Source organism: Choloepus didactylus, chromosome 27 (genome assembly GCF_015220235.1).
Source record: "Choloepus didactylus isolate mChoDid1 chromosome 27, mChoDid1.pri, whole genome shotgun sequence".
Classification (NCBI taxonomy): Eukaryota; Metazoa; Chordata; class Mammalia; order Pilosa; family Megalonychidae; genus Choloepus; species Choloepus didactylus.
The window spans coordinates 326,206-343,188 of NC_051333.1; the positions used below are offsets into that span (position 1 = coordinate 326,206).

The 16,983-nt window shown below is 41.2% G+C and overlaps 1 protein-coding gene across 3 annotated transcripts in view; it reads left to right on the forward strand.

The window, feature by feature from the left end:
• ZNF329 (zinc finger protein 329) overlaps positions 1-16,983 on the forward strand; it is a 67,039-nt gene that overhangs the window by 2,935 nt on the left and 47,121 nt on the right. For 2 of the 3 annotated variants that reach the window (XM_037818948.1, XM_037818950.1), the window contains exon 2: positions 2,052-2,283. The exons of the other annotated variant lie outside the window; for it this stretch is intronic. The gene's annotated coding sequence lies outside the window, so the exon portion shown is untranslated. The remainder of the gene's footprint in view (positions 1-2,051; positions 2,284-16,983) is intronic. 3 annotated transcript variants of the gene reach the window in all.

The window sequence follows — 16,983 nt, forward strand, 5'->3', positions numbered from 1 at the left end:
TCTGTGGCAGCGTGTGGCCGTCACACATCTGAGTATGTCTGCAGCAGAGGACCTGAGGATGCCCACTAGACTGGTGAAAGACCAAGTAGAAATAGTCAAATTTTGCAGATGCATAAAAAATGAATCTTTTCATTAGAAATGGTTCTGGAATTTAGAATTGCAGAGAAGGTATTATAAATCCATAAATGAAAATCACTGCAGTTGTTTCATTCAATTGCAAAGTTCAATTCATACTTTTCCTCTCAATTTATGCCACACAATCAATCATAAATATTTATGGAGATACTGAATTATCGAAACATACTGACTTTCTTCCTTATGCTTTCTTTAATTGATGGTCCATTATCAGTATAATTAAACGACTTTTGACTACAAATAAAAGATACCAAATTATATATTAGCCAAAGCCACTAATGGCAGCCTGTGGTGTTCAACTGAGTCATAAACCAGCTGTGTGATTGCATCATGGGCCCGTGATTTGATCTCCACTCACCACTCACCTAACTTCATCTTACAGAACTTTTCAAATCACTTAAAAAAGAAGAAAGACTTTCTTTAAAATGTGAGCATGCACAAAATTTCTCTGAACTAAAAACTTGAGAACTTCAGATTAAAATCAGTGTTTTACCTGTAAATTATTAGTATTACAGCTATTTCCCAGAAAATAGGCGCTTGCATCTATTTATTTCTGCTACTCTTTTTATCCTTTCCCTGTTCTCCCCAACATCAAAGATGAGGTTAACATCAAGATAATCCAGACATGACATAACTCAAAGGGGAAAAGTGAAAAATTTGAGCTTTCGGGCGGCTGACCACAAAAGGCCTCTAGAAAATGGTCTGTCTCAGAGAGGAAAGCAGGAAGTCACACAGACCACAGGAGCAACCAGCAAGCCAGGTTTGGAATAATCCTGTTTCACATCTTTGTACCTTGTGTCATTTGGGGTATGTTTCGATCACAAATAACTGAAAACTAACTAACCCCAAATAGTGAACACTGTCTTCTTATGGAACTGGAAGTCTAGGTTGATGTGCCTCCTGCTGGCCACGCTGCCCACTGATGATGCCACATGGAACTGAGCTCCCTCCTCCCATCTTGCTCCTCTGTGTGGGAGCCACTCGTCCTTCAGCTCCTGGGACACGGGCAGGGGACAAGCACCACGCCTTGACCTGTTCCTGACACAATCCAGCTCAATGTTTCTCTGCTTCAGAAAGTCTTTTCTTCTCTCCTGATAAAAAATTTCACCCTGTTTTTCTTCTTGAGTCTTTCTCTTGTTTCCTCCTCCAATCAGCAACCACGGTCAGGTGTTGTATGCTGGTCACTGTGTCGGAAGCAAAAGAAGGAAATCTGCTCTCAGCAATTTTAATTTAGAAAATTTGGGTTGTTTTTGTTACGGCAAATAAGATATGAAACAGACCTAAACACTAGAACTATTGGAAGAGACCTAATCAAGGCCCATGCTGAATGGGCGGGGCCACACCTCCATGGGAATATCTCATCACAGTTATCACCCACAGCTGGGTGGGCGCATCTCCATGGAAACAGCCTAATCCAAATGTTCCAACTTAATCCCCACTAATATGTCTGCCCCCACAAGATTGCATCAAAGAGCATGGCTTTTTCTGCGGGACATAATATATACAAACTGGTAGAGAAGGCTAGTGTGTAAAGTATCATTTCTAAAAATCACCAATAGGCTCAATTTAGAGCAGATGGATTGCAGCACAGTCTCTTGTGGGGCCTGGTTTTTGTTTTTTTACCCTGCACCTCCGTTTTCCTCAAAATGTGAGAAAAGAAACTGACTGCCTTTCTTCAGCAAATCAGTCAAGTTGGATTCCAGCACATCATATTAAAAGGAAATGTCTCCAGAAATGACTACTTCAAAAATATTATTTGTTTTTTGTCAATAAATTTAGACATTAAAGCCATCAGTAGCATACAGTTAAAATCACAGAGATTTTTTTTTTGGTGGGGGTAGGTAGTGGTGACTAATTTTGAGGTTCAGCAAGTTGGCACAATTTATTTTGAATTGAGGTCTGTGGTTTGTTTTTAGATGCTTTTTCACCCAGAGAGGGCTCTACAGCACCTGCTTGAAGAATGAGGGCCCGAGGGAGACGCTGTCCCCCGTGTGCACGTGTAACCGGACGGTGCCACCGTGTCCCGTGGCTGCTTTTCACAACATGCCCTTGGACCTCTGGAGCATTTCTTCACCACCTCCAAGGCCGACCGAGGCCGCGGTGGGTCCCTGCTCGTCACGGTGGCCCTGCCTCCTGAGGCCGAGTCAGGTGAGCCTGCGGAGCCTGGTTAGTGGGGGCGCCTGCTTCTAAGAATCCTCAAATCCCGGCTCCGTGTGGCTAAGCAGAAGCTGGAGGGAGCAAGGAAATGTTATCACTTCATGTGGTTTTGGCCACACGTAACAGAAATGTCCAGAGGAAGGCACCTCCAGGGCCGATTCCTTGGCTCTCTCATCATCTGAACCAAGCCCTGTCCGTCTCTCGCCTTGGTTCTCAGTGTGTTGTCTTGGTTGGTCCTGAGGCTTGAGTCTCCATGGATGTGATGTGGTTGCCACATTTCCAAGCATCACATGTAACCATGGAACATTTGGCTAAAAATGTTGGCATTGGGAAAGTATTAGTTTCTGGTTGTAAAAAATTACCACAAACTTGTGGCTTAAAGCAACACAAATTTATTATCTCACAATTCTGGAGGTCAGAAATCTGAAGTGCATCTTACTGGGATAAAACCAAAGTGTAGTAGGGCTGCATTCCTTCTGGAGGCACAAGGGAGAATCCATTCCCTCACCTTTTCCAGCTTTTAGAGGCTGCCGGCTTTCCTTGGCTCGTGGCCCTTTCCTCCGTCTTCAAAGCCAGCAGCATAGCATCTTCAGCTCTCCCTCTTTCTGTCATCATATTCCCTTCTCTGGCTCTGACCCCACCACCTTTACTTATAAGCCCCTCGTGATTGCATCAGGCCCACTTTATATCCAGATGATTCCCTTATCTCAAGACCCTTAGCTTAGTCAGATCTGAAGAGTCCCTTTTGCCATGTGAGGTCACGTGTCACAGGTTCAGAAATCCTTGGGGGTCATTACACCTGCCACAGAGAGGGGAAGACTTTCCGGAAGTCCTTCCTCCTTTGTGGCTTTCCAGGATTGAGCTGCAAGCCCGTGGCCTGGCTGTGAAAAAGCTACGAAACGAGTGACTAGCATTTCAGCATCTGTGGAGGCAGCAGGACTCCACCTCAGAGCATTGAGTTTGGGCAGCTGCAGTACCTGGCACAGCACTGGCTGAGGCTCATCTACCCTGAAGGCCTCTACACAGGTTGGGTTATAAAGACACGAGCTGACCCTGGGAGCTGCTTCTGCTGGAAGTTTCTGGACTTGCTGCTGCAGAGATCCAGAACCATGTGACGTCTCAGTATTCAGGGAGCAGCAAGGAGTTGGGGACCACGGGAGAGGGCTGGATGGAAGTGCTGGGAGGGAAAGGTGGCCTTACGTGGAGTGTTAAGGAAGCCCCTGAGCTCTGCCTTGGGTCTGAGGGGGAAGCCAGGGTTTCACATGATTCCCACAGGGGAGGAGAGAGAGAAGGTCTTCTGGGTTCAAGAATGGGACCCTCTCCCTCTCCCCTTCCCCAGGGTGCTCCATAGCCCGCTTCGTGCAGCTTTGGGTGAAGTCGCCCCCTGTCCCAGCACCAGGGGGTGGCCCGCGGGGGGCTCTAGCCACACGGCCTCATTCCATTCCCGTTGCCGAGTGATTGGTCCAGGACAGGGAAGCAGCCCCGTCCAGTCCAGTCAGTGCAGGCGTCGCCCTGTTCATGGTGACTGGAGCAAATCCCAGGGCTTCGAAGAAAGAGAGAGAGAGGGCTGTCGGCCGAAAAATGGCCCTGGAGACATCAGGTCCTTAACCCCGGAACCAGTAAATGTTACCTAAGTGGAAACAAGGATTTGGCAGCTGTGATTAGTTAAGGATCCTTGAATGTGGGGCTATTCCTGAATTAGAGTGGACCCTAAATGCACTGTCATGTACTTTTTTTTTTTAAGTGTGTTGAAAAAGTTTTATTTGAAATTTAACTTAGAACCATGAGTTTAATGGTAGAGTGTTATAAACCATTTAGGCCACATCTGAACTAACTTATAAATCATTTTTCATATTTATCTACTAGGATGGAGTATTTTCATTTTATTTGCAACTTCTAATTAAAGATTTATTATATCTCCTGCTCCCCACCCCCTTTTTTATTTTTTATTTTTTATTTTTTATTTTTTATTTTTTTTAAATCATCATTTTATTGAGATATATTCACATACCACGCAGTCATACAAAACAAATTGTACTTTCGATTGTTTACAGTACCATTACATAGTTGTACATTCATCACCTAAATCAATCCCTGACACCTTCATTAGCACACACACAAAATAACAAGAATAATAATTAGAGTGAAAAAGAGCAATTGAAGTAAAAAAGAACACTAGGTACCTTTGTCTGTTTGTTTGCTTCCCCTACTTTTCTACACATCGATCCATAAACTAGACAAAGTGGAGTTTGGTCCTTATGGCATTCCCAATCCCACTGTCACCCCTCATAAGCTACATTTTTATACAACTGTCTTCGAGATTCATGGGTTCTGGGTTGTAGTTTAATAGTTTCAGGTATCCACCACCAGCTACCCCAATTCTTTAGAACCTAAAAAAGGTTGTCTAAAGTGTGCGTAAGAGTGCCCACCAGAGTGATCTCTCGGCTCGTTTTGGAATCTCTCTGCCACTGAAGCTTATTTCATTTCCTTTCACATCCCCCTTTTGGTCAAGAAGATGTTCTCCATCCCACGATGCCGGGTCTACATTCCTCCCCGGGAGTCATATTCCACGTTGCCAGGGAGATTCACTTCCCTGGGTGTCTGATCCCACGTAGGGGGGAGGGCAGTGATTTCACCTTTCAAGTTGGCTTAGCCAGAGAGAGAGGGCCACATCTGAGCAACAAAGAGGCATTCAGGAGGAGACTCTTAGGCACAAATACAGGGAGGCCTAGCCTCTCCTTTGCCGCAACCGTCTTCCCAAGGGTAAACTTATGGTAGAGGGCTCAACCCATCAAACCACCAGTCCCCTATGTCTGTGGTCATGTTAGCAACCATGGAGGTGGGGTAGGCGAATACCCCTGCATTCTCCACAGGCTCCTCAAGGGGGCACTACATCGTTTTGTTTTTTTTTTTTTTTTTTTTCCTTGTTTGTCTTTTTTCTTTTTTTTTTTTTTTTTAACTTTCCCTTCTTTTTTCAAATCAACTGTATGAAAAAAAAAGTTAAAAAGAAAACAAACATACAATAAAAGAACATTTCAAAGAGACCATAGCAAGGGAGTAAGAAAAAGACAACTAACCTAAGATAACTGCTTAACTTCCAACATGTTCCTACTTTACCCCAAGAAAGTTACATACTATAGCAACATTTCAGTGAACTTGTTCCTACTACATCCATCAGAAATTAACAGACCATAGTCATTTCTGGGCATCCCCAGAACGTTAAATAGCTTATCTGTTCTTCTTGGATTATTGTTCCCCCTTCCTTAATTGCTCTCTACTGCTAGTTCCCCTACATTCTACATTATAAACCATTTGTTTTACATTTTTCAAAGTTCACATTAGTGGTAGCATATAATATTTCTCTTTTTGTGCCTGGCTTATTTCGCTCAGCATTATGTCTTCAAGGTTCATCCATGTTGTCATATGTTTCACCAGATCGTTCCTTCTTACTGCCGCGTAGTATTCCATCGTGTGTATATACCACATTTTATTTATCCACTCATCTGTTGATGGACATTTGGGGTGTTTCCATCTCTTGGCAATTGTGAATAATGCTGCTATGAACATTGGCGTGCAGATATCTGTTCGTGTCACTGCTTTCCGATCTTCCGGGTATATACCGAGAAGTGCAATCGCTGGATCGAATGGTAGCTCTATCTCTAGTTTTCTAAGGAACTGCCAGACTGACTTCCAGAGTGGCTGAACCATTATACAGTCCCACCAACAATGAATAAGAGTTCCAATTTCTCCACATCCCCTCCAGCATTTGTAGTTTCCTGTTTGTTTAATGGCAGCCATTCTAACCGGTGTTAGATGGTATCTCATTGTGGTCTTAATTTGCATCTCTCTAATAGCTAGTGAAGCTGAACATTTTTTCATGTGTTTCTTGGCCATTTGTATTTCCTCTTCAGAGAACTGTCTTTTCATATCTTTTGCCCATTTTATAATTGGGCTGTCTGTACTATTGTCATTGAGTTGTAGGATTTCTTTATATATGCAAGATATCAGTCTTTTGTCAGATACATGGTTTCCAAAAATTTTTTCCCATTGAGTTGGCTGCCTCTTTACCTTTTTGAGAAATTCCTTTGAGGTGCAGAAACTTCTAAGCTTGAGGAGTTCCCATTTATCTATTTTCTCTTTTGTTGCTTGTGCTTTGGGTGTAAAGTCTAGGAAGTGGCCTCCTAATACAAGGTCTTGAAGATGTTTTCCTACATTATCTTCTAGGAGTTTAATGGTACTTTCTTTTATATTGAGATCTTTGGTCCATTTTGAGTTAATTTTTGTGTAGGGGGTGAGGTAGGGGTCCTCTTTCATTCTTTTGGATATGGATATCCAACTCTCCCAGCCCCATTTGTTGAAAAGACCATTATGGCTCAGTTCGGTGACTTTGGGGGCCTTATCAAAGATCAGTCGGCCATAGATCTGAGGGTCTATCTCTGAATTCTCAATTCGATTCCATTGATCTATATGTCTATCTTTGTGCCAGTACCATGCTGTTTTGGCAACTGTGGCTTTATAATAAGCTTCAAAGTCAGGGAGTGTAAGTCCTCCCACTTCGTTTTTCTTTTTTAAAGTGTCTTTAGCAATTCGAGGCATCTTCCCTTTCCAAATAAATTTGATAACTAGCTTTTCCAAGTCTGCAAAGTAGGTTGTTGGAATTTTGATTGGGATTGCATTGAATCTGTAGATGAGTTTGGGTAGAATTGACATCTTAATGACATTTAGCCTTCCTATCCATGAACATGGAATATTTTTCCATCTTTTAAGGTCCCCTTCTATTTCTTTTAGTAGAGTTATGTAGTTTTCTTTGTATAGGTCTTTTACATCTTTGGTTAAGTTTATTCCTAGGTACTTGATTTTTTTAGTTGCTATTGAAAATGGTATCTTTTTCTTGAGTGTCTCTTCAGTTTGTTCATTTCTAGCATATAGAAACATTACTGACTTATGTGCATTAATCTTGTATCCCGCTACTTTGCTAAATTTGTTTATTAGCTCTAGTAGGTGTATCGTTGATTTCTCAGGGTTTTCTAGATATAAGATCATATCATCTGCAAACAATGACAGTTTTACTTCTTCTTTTCCAATTTGGATGCCTTTTATTTCTTTGTCTTGCCGGATTGCCCTGGCTAGCACTTCCAGCACAATGTTGAATAACAGTGGTGACAGCGGGCATCCTTGTCTTGTTCCTGATCTTAGAGGGAAGGCTTTCAGTCTCTCACCATTGAGTACTATGCTGGCTGTGGGTTTTTCATATATGCTCTTTATCATGTTGAGGAAGTTTCCTTCAATTCCTACCTTTTGAAGTGTTTTTATCAAAAACGGATGTTGGATTTTGTCAAATGCTTTTTCAGCATCTATTGAGATGATCAATTGATTTTTCCCTTTCGAGTTTTTAATGTGTTGTAATACATTGATTGTTTTTCTTATGTTGAACCATCCTTGCATGCCTGGAATGAACCCCACTTGGTCATGGTGTATGATTTTTTTAATGTGTCTTTGGATTCGATTTGCAAGTATTTTGTTGAGGATTTTTGCATCTATATTCATTAGGGAGATTGGCCGGTAGTTTTCCTTTTTTGTAGCATCTTTGCCTGGTTTTGGTATTAGATTGATGTTAGCTTCATAAAATGAATTAGGTAGTGTTCCATTTTTTTCAATGTTTTGAAAGAGTTTGAGTAAGATTGGTGTCAGTTCTTTCTGGAAAGTTTGGTAGAATTCCCCTGTGAAGCCATCTGGCCCTGGGCATTTATTTGTGGGAAGATTTTTGATGACTGATTGGATCTCTTTGCTTGTGATGGGTTGGTTGAGGTCTTCTATTTCTTCTCTGGTCAGTCTAGGTTGTTCATATGTTTCCAGGAAATTGTCCATTTCTTCTACATTATCCAGTTTGTTGCCATACAGTTGTTCATAATATCCTCTTATAATTTTTTTAATTTCTTCAGGATCTGCAGTTATGTCACCTTTTTCATTCATTATTTTGTTATATGGGTCTTCTCTCTTTTTGATTTTGTCAGTCTAGCTAGGGGCTTGTCAATCTTGTTGATCTTCTCAAAGAACCAACTTTTGGTGATATTTATCCTTTCTATTGTTTTTTTGTTCTCTATGTCATTTATTTCTGCTTTAATCCTTGTTATTTCTTTTCTTGTACTTGGTTTAGGATTGGTTTGCTGTTCATTTTCTAGCTTCTTCAGTTGATCCATTAGTTCTTTGATTTTGGCTCTTTCTTCCTTTTTAATATATGCGTTTAGTGCTATAAATTTTCCCCTTAGCACTGCTTTTGCTGCATCCCATAGGTTTTGGTATGTTGTGTTCTCATTTTCATTCGTCTCTATATATTTAGCAATTTCTCTTGCTATTTCTTCTTTAACCCACTGATTGTTTAGGAGTGTGTTGTTTAACCTCCAGGTATTTGTGAATTTTCTAAGTCTCTGATGGTTATTGACTTCTAATTGTATTCCATTGTGGTCAGAGAATGTGCTTTGAATAATTTCAATCTTTTTAAATTTATTGAGGCTTGTTTTATGTCCCAGCATATGATCTATTCTGGAGAAAGTTCCGTGAGCACTAGAAAAGTATGTGTATCCTGTTGATTTGGGATGTAATGTCCTGTAGATGTCTGTTAAATCTAATTCATTTATCAGATTGTTTAGGTTTTCAATTTCCTTATTGGTCTTCTGTCTGGTTGATCTATCTATAGGAGAGAGTGATGTGTTGAAGTCTCCCACAATTATTGTGGAAACATCAATTGCTTCCTTTAGTTTTGCCAATGTTTCTCTCATGTATTTTGTGGCACCTTGATTGGGTGCATAGACATTTACGATTGTTATTTCTTCTTGCTGAATTGCCCCTTTTATTAGTATGTAGTGGCCTTCTTTGTCTCTCAAAACATCCCTGCATTTGAAGTCTATTTTATCTGAGATTAATATTGCTACACCTGCTTTCTTTTGGCTGTAGCTTGCATGAAATATTTTTTTCCATCCTTTCACTTTCAGTTTCTTTGTGTCCCTGTGTCTAAGATGAGTCTCTTGTATGCAACATATTGATGGTTCATTTTTTTTGATCCATTCTGCGAATCTATATCTTTTAATTGGGGAGTTTAATCCATTTACATTCAACGTTAAAACCGTGAAGGCATTTCTTGAATCGGCCATCTTATCCTTTGGATTATGTTTGCCATATTTTTCCCTCTCTCTATTAATATCCTTTATTGTACCCATACCGAATCTCTTTAGTACTGAACCTTTCTCCAAGTCTCTCTGTCCTGTCTTTGTTTCTCTGTCTGTAGGGCTCCCTTTAGTATCTCCAGTAGGGCAGGTCTCTTGTTAGCAAATTCTCTCAGCATTTCTTTGTCTGTGAAAAATTTAAGCTCTCCCTCAAATTTGAAGGAGAGCTTTGCTGGATAAAGTATTCTTGGCTGGAAATTCCTCTCACTCAGAATTTTAAATATATCGTGCCACTGCCTTCTCGCCTCCATGGTGGCTGCTGAGTAGTCACTACTTAGTCTTATGCTGTTTCCTTTGTATGTGGTGAATTGCTTTTCTCTTGCTGCTTTCAGAACTTGCTCCTTCTCTTCTATGTTTGACAGTGTGATCAGTATATGTCTCGGAGTGGGTTTTTTTGGATTTATTCTATTTGGAGTTCGCTGAGCATTTATGATTTGTGTATTTATGTTGTTTAGAAGATTTGGGAAGTTTTCCCCAACAATTTCTTTGAATACTCTTCCTAGACCTTTACCCTTTTCTTCCCCTTCTGGGACACCAATGAGTCTTATATTCGGACGTTTCATATTATCTATCATATCCCTGAGGTCCATTTCGAGTTTTTCAATTTTTTTCCCCATTCTTTCTTTTATGTTTTCATTTTCCATTCTGTCATCTTCCAGGTCACTGATTCGTTGTTCAACTTCCTCTAGTCTTGTACTATGAGTGTCCAGAATCTTTTTAATTTGGTCAACAGTTTCTTTAATTTCCATAAGATCATCCATTTTTTTATTTAGTCTTGCAATGTCTTCTTTATGCTCTTCTAGGGTCTTCTTGATTTCCTTCATATCCCGTACTAGGGTCTCATTGTTCATCTTTAGTTCTTTGAGTAGCTGCTCTAGGTGTGTCTCTTCTGGTCTTTTGATTTGGGTGCTTGGGCTTGGGTTATCCATATCGTCTGGTTTTTTCATATGCTTTATAATTTTCTGTTGTTTTTGGCCTCGTGGCATTTGCTGACCTTGATAGGGTTCTTTTAGGGTTTGTAGACCAGTTGAAGTCCTTATCTCTAATTTATCAGATCTACAGCTTCGTGGAGTACACTTTCTCTAACTAACCAGCAGGTGGCGTCCACGAGCCACCTGTTCTCCACAAGCCAGATCTCCCCTGCTTAGCCTTTTTGGTGAGTGGGGGAGTGAGTCTTGTGGGGCCCAATTGGTGTCCCAAGCTTGCGTGTGTAGTTGGTGTTGCCTGCCCTGTATGTGGGGCGTGTTTCTGGGCAGTCGGGGAGGGGGGGTGGCCCTAACAATCAAATCTCCCTGATGATCCTAGAGTTTTAAAGCTACTGCAATAGTCTAATCCTTCAGTTCAGTCCTGCCACAGTTTGTCTCTGCCACTGACCCACAAGTCTTTGGTATTGGCGTATGGCTCCTGAGACTTGCAAGTGGGCCCCTCTTCCAGGCTGTGCACCCCGGGTCCTCTGTTGAGGGATGACTGTGCTATGTCGCAGGTGAGTGCCGTCCCCCCAGGGCAGTTCTGGGCTGCTGGGCTGTGTTGGGAGGCTCCCAGTCTGCTCAAATGATGGCTGAATGGGGCTCTGTTAATTCACACTGCTCCCCCTTCCCAGCTCTGGGACATTCAGCTGAGGTTGCAGGGAAGGCTAATGTCCACGCCCAGTTTTGTGGTGTGTGCCTGTTATTTGAAGCACTTCCGTCACACTGGGTTGTCTGGGGCAGCTCTGGGCTATGGGGCTGGCGATGGGCAGGAGTGTTTCCTGTCCACCAGGATGGTGGCTGTGAGCGGACACCCCCCTTTTCTTGGGAAGTTGTGTTGTTTAGTGAATTTTCTCAGCCACTGGATTATTGCCTTTTGTCTCAGAGCTCTCTTAGTTCTGCTCTTGACTTGACGTGCCCAAATTTCAATTCTTTGAAGCTTTCTGTATTGAGCTTCTTAGAGTAATTGTTTTAGAAAAAGCAAAAAGGATTTAAAAAAAAAAAACAAAAAAAAAAAAAAAAAAAACGGCCCTCCTCAGAGATCTAATGGGTTATTGAAATGCTAATAGACAAAGCAACCAGGGCCATTAAGGAAAGTGCCCAGGGCAGAGAGATCAGCCTTGCTTCGGGATTTGCATATGCGCCTCAAGGCCTGATCTCCGCCCTTCCCCTTTCTGTGTTCACCAGAACTCCAAAAATCCTCTGCTTTTATTTTGGAGTTTTTCGTGTTGTTTTTTTTTCTATGCCTGTCTCCTCTCTGCTGGGCTGGCTGCTCTCAGAGTCTCTGGTGTCTGGCCTCAGTCTATCTATGGTTGGAGTTTGAATCAGTAGAATGAGTTTCCAGTAAGAGCAGCCACTGCAATTCTCCCTTCTCCTTCCTGGAGCTGACAGCCCCTCCTCCCCCGGGACTGAGCCTGGCAGGGAGGGGCGCGGGTCCCCTGGCCGCAAAAACTTACAGATTTCGCTGATCTCAGCAGTTCCACGTTTTCATGAGTGTTGTATGAAGTATGCCCAAAGACAGATTGCTCTGTGGTGTCCAGTCCACGCAGTTCCTGGCTTTTTACCTACTTTCCTGGAGGAGTAACTAAAACATACAGCTCACCAGTCTGCCATCTTGCCCCGCCTCCCCCACCCCCTTTTTTAAAGAAAAAAGTTACTAAACTTTTAAAGGTATTAAAAATGATTCAAAATATGCAACTGAGAGTCTACTAAGAGCAAAGCACTGTGCTACATTCTTTGGGTGAGGCAAAGATGATCAAGATTTTGATCCTGTCTTTAGGAAGCATATAATACACTAGGATTTGAAAGAGGAAATGAGCCAGATACAGAGGGAATTTAAAACGAGCAGGTGTAAAAACCTAAAAGAAAAATAAACACTCTTTTGGAAGTTCTCAAAAAGTAGAGAATACTTTTAACTTGGAATGGGCAAGACAAAACAAGGAAAGTAGCATATGACTTTGGTCTTGAAGGATAGTGTAGAATTTGGGCATTTAGAGATCAAAGGCAAAGATATTCCAGACAAAAGAACAGTGCGAGCAGAGGGACAGAAGTAGAAAAGTGGGTAGTCCACATGAGAAACAGTTCAATTTGTAAAATATGTAATGAAATTATGAGTAGAGTTCTAAGGTATAATATTTAGAGTAAAAACCTTTTTAAATGCTAGATTTCATTATGATTAAAGATATATAACGTAAGAGTCATTAAAATTGCCATTCATGAAACTGAGATTAATTCTCCATCTATATTTTGTGTTTAACGGAAACCTGCATTGACTACTCTGATCTGTTGATAATGGTCTTAAGCTTGCCTCCATTATTCTCTAGAAAGTACATTCAGCCTAATTTCCTGAAGAGGAAACAATTACAGAAAGAAGAATAAAGAACTGCCAGCTCAGCTGAACTGGGACAGAAGGAAGAGTGCCGACATGGGGATGATGGAGAGGCTGGGGAGAGGGAGGAAGGATCAAGAAACAGTTGAGTCTTTGCTTCAAGTCACATACTCTTGGAAGCTGATCAAATTTGATAAGGAAAAAAATTAGGTCATTGCTTTCAGTTAAGTTTCTCTGTTAGATTTTTAATTCAGTTAAATATAATCTCATGCATTATGACCAAAAATACTGACAGTACATTACAGAGTCCATTTTGGAGCTAAAGTTATACATAAATTTCATATTCTAGAGATTGAAAAATACATTTTTTGATCAAGATGGAAAATAAAATCTGCAATGTAAAGTCTACTTTAAAATGCCCTACAGTAGGATTATGTGTGTGGATGCTGGTGCTAATGCAGGGCTGTTTTGTTCTCAGGCTGACAGTATTTATTACTTGGAAACATAAATTCTTATGGCTGGCATCTGAGTTGTTAAAGTTCATGAGAAAACTCAGGCTTCTTGTAACAAGTGGATTTTTCCTCAAAAAACTGTAAATTAATAATGTATCCTCTTTACTGTTCTCACATTTTCAGAGCTGCCTTACTTTCAATTGGCAGTGTTTCCCTGAAATTCCATTTATGAGAGGTGTTAATACTAATATTAGCTTTAGACTTCCCAATTATTTAACCTTAGTTATTCTCTGTAATGATGTTTCTATATGAGAACATCTAGTTAAAGAAACCTAAAGTAAAACTTTGAAGTGAAAAAATTACTTTAAGACAAAAAGTTACCTTTTAATTTATACTCAATTATTTAACAGCTGTTTACCCAGTGTAGTCCAAGGTCATTGTGAAAAGTTACAGTGATCAAACATCTGGCCCTTCTTCTGAGGCTTTTCCAATCTTGCCGCCTATTTGGGAAGTTTGGATTTTTATGCACTAGTCTTTTTAATATAGATACTGTTATCAATCAGGCTTCTAAGCTGCAACTACAAAAAGTAACTCTGGCTTAAAGAGAAACAGAATCTGTTTGAAAGAATATTGTTGGCCCATATAGTTGCTAGAAGGTTGGAAGCTGGGTCAGAGAACACACAGGAACAAAGGTGGGCTGCAGAGTGAGGACCACCGCACAGGTGCATCCTGGACAGTACCCTGTGCTGCCCTGGGACCCCGGCTGCAAGAGCTGGTGCTTCTGCCCTTGCACAGTGGACGACAACACGGGCACACTGACCACTCCTTTTCCGCCAGATGTTCCTGCCCCACTGGCTCCTCTACATCACCAGCCCCCAATTCAGAGTCCAGGGTAGATGTGTCTGCTCGGCTGAGCCCCGGGCTACCTGCTGAAGCCCCAACCACAGTGAAGAACAAGAAAGCAAGTATCTTTTAGGCTTTTATACTGGGAGGTGGTCTCTGCCTTCAGTAAGGACTTCCCCAAAACTAGGAAGAAGGTTCTGATGCTGGGCTGCCCAGAACTCAAGTGACCAATTCATTAACACTCATCTACTCAGGAAAGAATGGCTGAAACAGTTCAAAGCTCTGTGTTCCCTAGCTAAGTGCTCTGAAGCAAAGTCTGGTTGATGACTTACCATGTCCCTGCCTCCACATTTTAAACCACCCATCTGAGCCCGCACTGCCCCCACACATGTGCTTAGTCCCAGCCCAAGTGGTTCAGCAAGAAGTCGGGCTCATGGCTGAGACTTCCCTTGAGCTGACTTTTCAGTCACTAGTTTGCTGTTTTGTTCCTGTGACTAGGCCACAGCCTTTCACCCTTATTCCTGGAACTTGTTTCTCATATTACTTCCTTCTCTCGTCAGGACAAAATTCCTAGACTTAGAGTCAGAAGAACTAGTATGGGTCACACCTTCCTCACTGAGAAGTTTGGGAAAAGGCTACTATTAATCTCTGAGCCTCACTGTACTCACAGGCTGTCAGGATGACCCAATGAGATAAAGTAAAAGCAACTAAAATTATAAGAATGATCTCATTAATTAATATTGCAGATAGATAACACAATAAATTACACAGTTCTTTAGAAGTGTCACCTCATCTAGAGCTCTCTGATTCTTCTGGGCATTGAAGTCATATCTTTATTTTATTTAAAAGAAACTAAATTTGTAATCAAAGCTGTGTATGCTCACAGTTTAAAAAGTATGGGAACTCCTCAAAATCAAAAGCTTCTGTACCTCAAAGGAATTTGTCAAAAAGTTGAAGAGGCAGCCAACACATTGGGAGAAAATATTTGGAAACCATATGTTCCGGTTTGCTAATGCTACCATCAAGCAAAATACCAGAAATGGATTGGCTTTTATAAAGGGGGTTTATTTGGTTACAGAGTTAAACAGTTTTAAGGCCATAAAGTGTCCAAGGTAAGTCATCAACAATCAAGTACCTTCACTGGTGGGTGGCCAGTGGTGTCTGGAAAACCTCTGTTAGCTGGGAAGGCATGTGGCTGGTGACTGCTCCAAAGTTCTGGTTTCAAAATGGGTATCTCCCAGGATGATCCTCTCTAGGTTGCAGCTCCTCAAAAATGTCACTCTTAGTTGCTCTTGGGTGTTTGTCCTCTCTTAGCTTCTCTGGAGCAAAAGTCTGCTATTAAAGGCCATCTCTAAAATGTTGCTCTGTAAGCTTCAACTCCTTTCTCAGCTCCTGTGCTTGGCTGTAGCAAGCTCACTCCTTCTGCCTGAGCTTATATAGTACTCTAGTAAACTAATCAAGGCCTATGCCAAATGGGCAGGGCCACACCTCCATGGAAATATCCAGTTTTCACCTACAGTTGGGTGGGTCGCATCTCCATGGAAACACTCAAAGAATTACAATCAATCAACACTAATACATCTGCCCACACAAGATTGCATCAGAGATAATGGCATTTTGGGGGACATAATACATTTAAACTGGCACACCATATATCTGATAAGAGACTGATATCCTGCATATATAAAGAAATCCTACAACAGCAACAATAGTACAAACAGCCCAATTATAAAATGGGCAAAAGATATGAAAAGACATTCTCTAAAGAGGAAATACAAATGGTTAAAAAACACATGAAAAAATGTTCTTCATTAGCTATGAAGGAAATGCAAATCAAGACCACAATGAGATATCATCTCACACCAATAAGAATGGCTGCCATTAAACAGGAACCTACAGATGCTGGAGAGGATGTGGAGAAAACTGTTATTCATTCCTGGTAGGAATGTGTAATGGTACAGTTGCTATGGAAGACAGTTTGGCAGTTCCTCAAAAACTAGATATCAAGTTCCCCTACGATCCAGCAATTTCACTTCTTGGTATATACCCAGAAAATCTGAAAGCAGTGACAAGAACAGACATTTGCACACCAACATTCATAGCAGCATTGTTTGCGATTGCCACAAGAGATGGAAACAATCCAAGTGTCCTTCAACAGGTGAATGGATAAACAAAATGTGGAATACTATGCAGCAATAAGAAGGAACGAGGTCCTGAAACATGGCAACATGGATGAACCTTGAAGACATAATGCTGAGCGAAATAAGCCAGACACAAAAGGAGAGAGATTGTATGTTACCACTAATGTGAACTCTCTGAACAATGTAAAATCAGTGTCTTATATTGTAGAATATAGGGGACCTAGAGATAGACAGAAGCTAGTTAAGGGGGAATGACAACCTAATATGTACAGACATGATATGAGGGTGAACTGAAAGATATGGGAATGGACAGGGGTGATGGTGGTTTATTAATGGGATTATCAGTATCAGTGCTGCATTGAAGGCAAACATGATCAAAAGTGGTTGTTTAAAGGCCTGCAACCCACAGAGGAGCACTACAAATATAAAGAAGTGTTTGCACGATATATTCCTAAGGTATGACACTGGTACAAAGAGTTAACAACAGAGTGGTATATGGAAAAACTACCCATTACGTATTATAGACTATATTTAATAGGAATATCTTACTAGCACTACACTAATACTAGGTGTTCCGGTTTGCTAATGCTGCCATTATCCAAAACACCAGAAATGGATTGGCTTTCATAAAGGGGGGTTGTTTGGTTACACAGTTACAGTCTTAAGGCCAATAAGTGTCCAAGGTAAGGCATTAACTATCGGGTACCTTCATTGGAGAAAGGGTGTTGGCATCCGGAA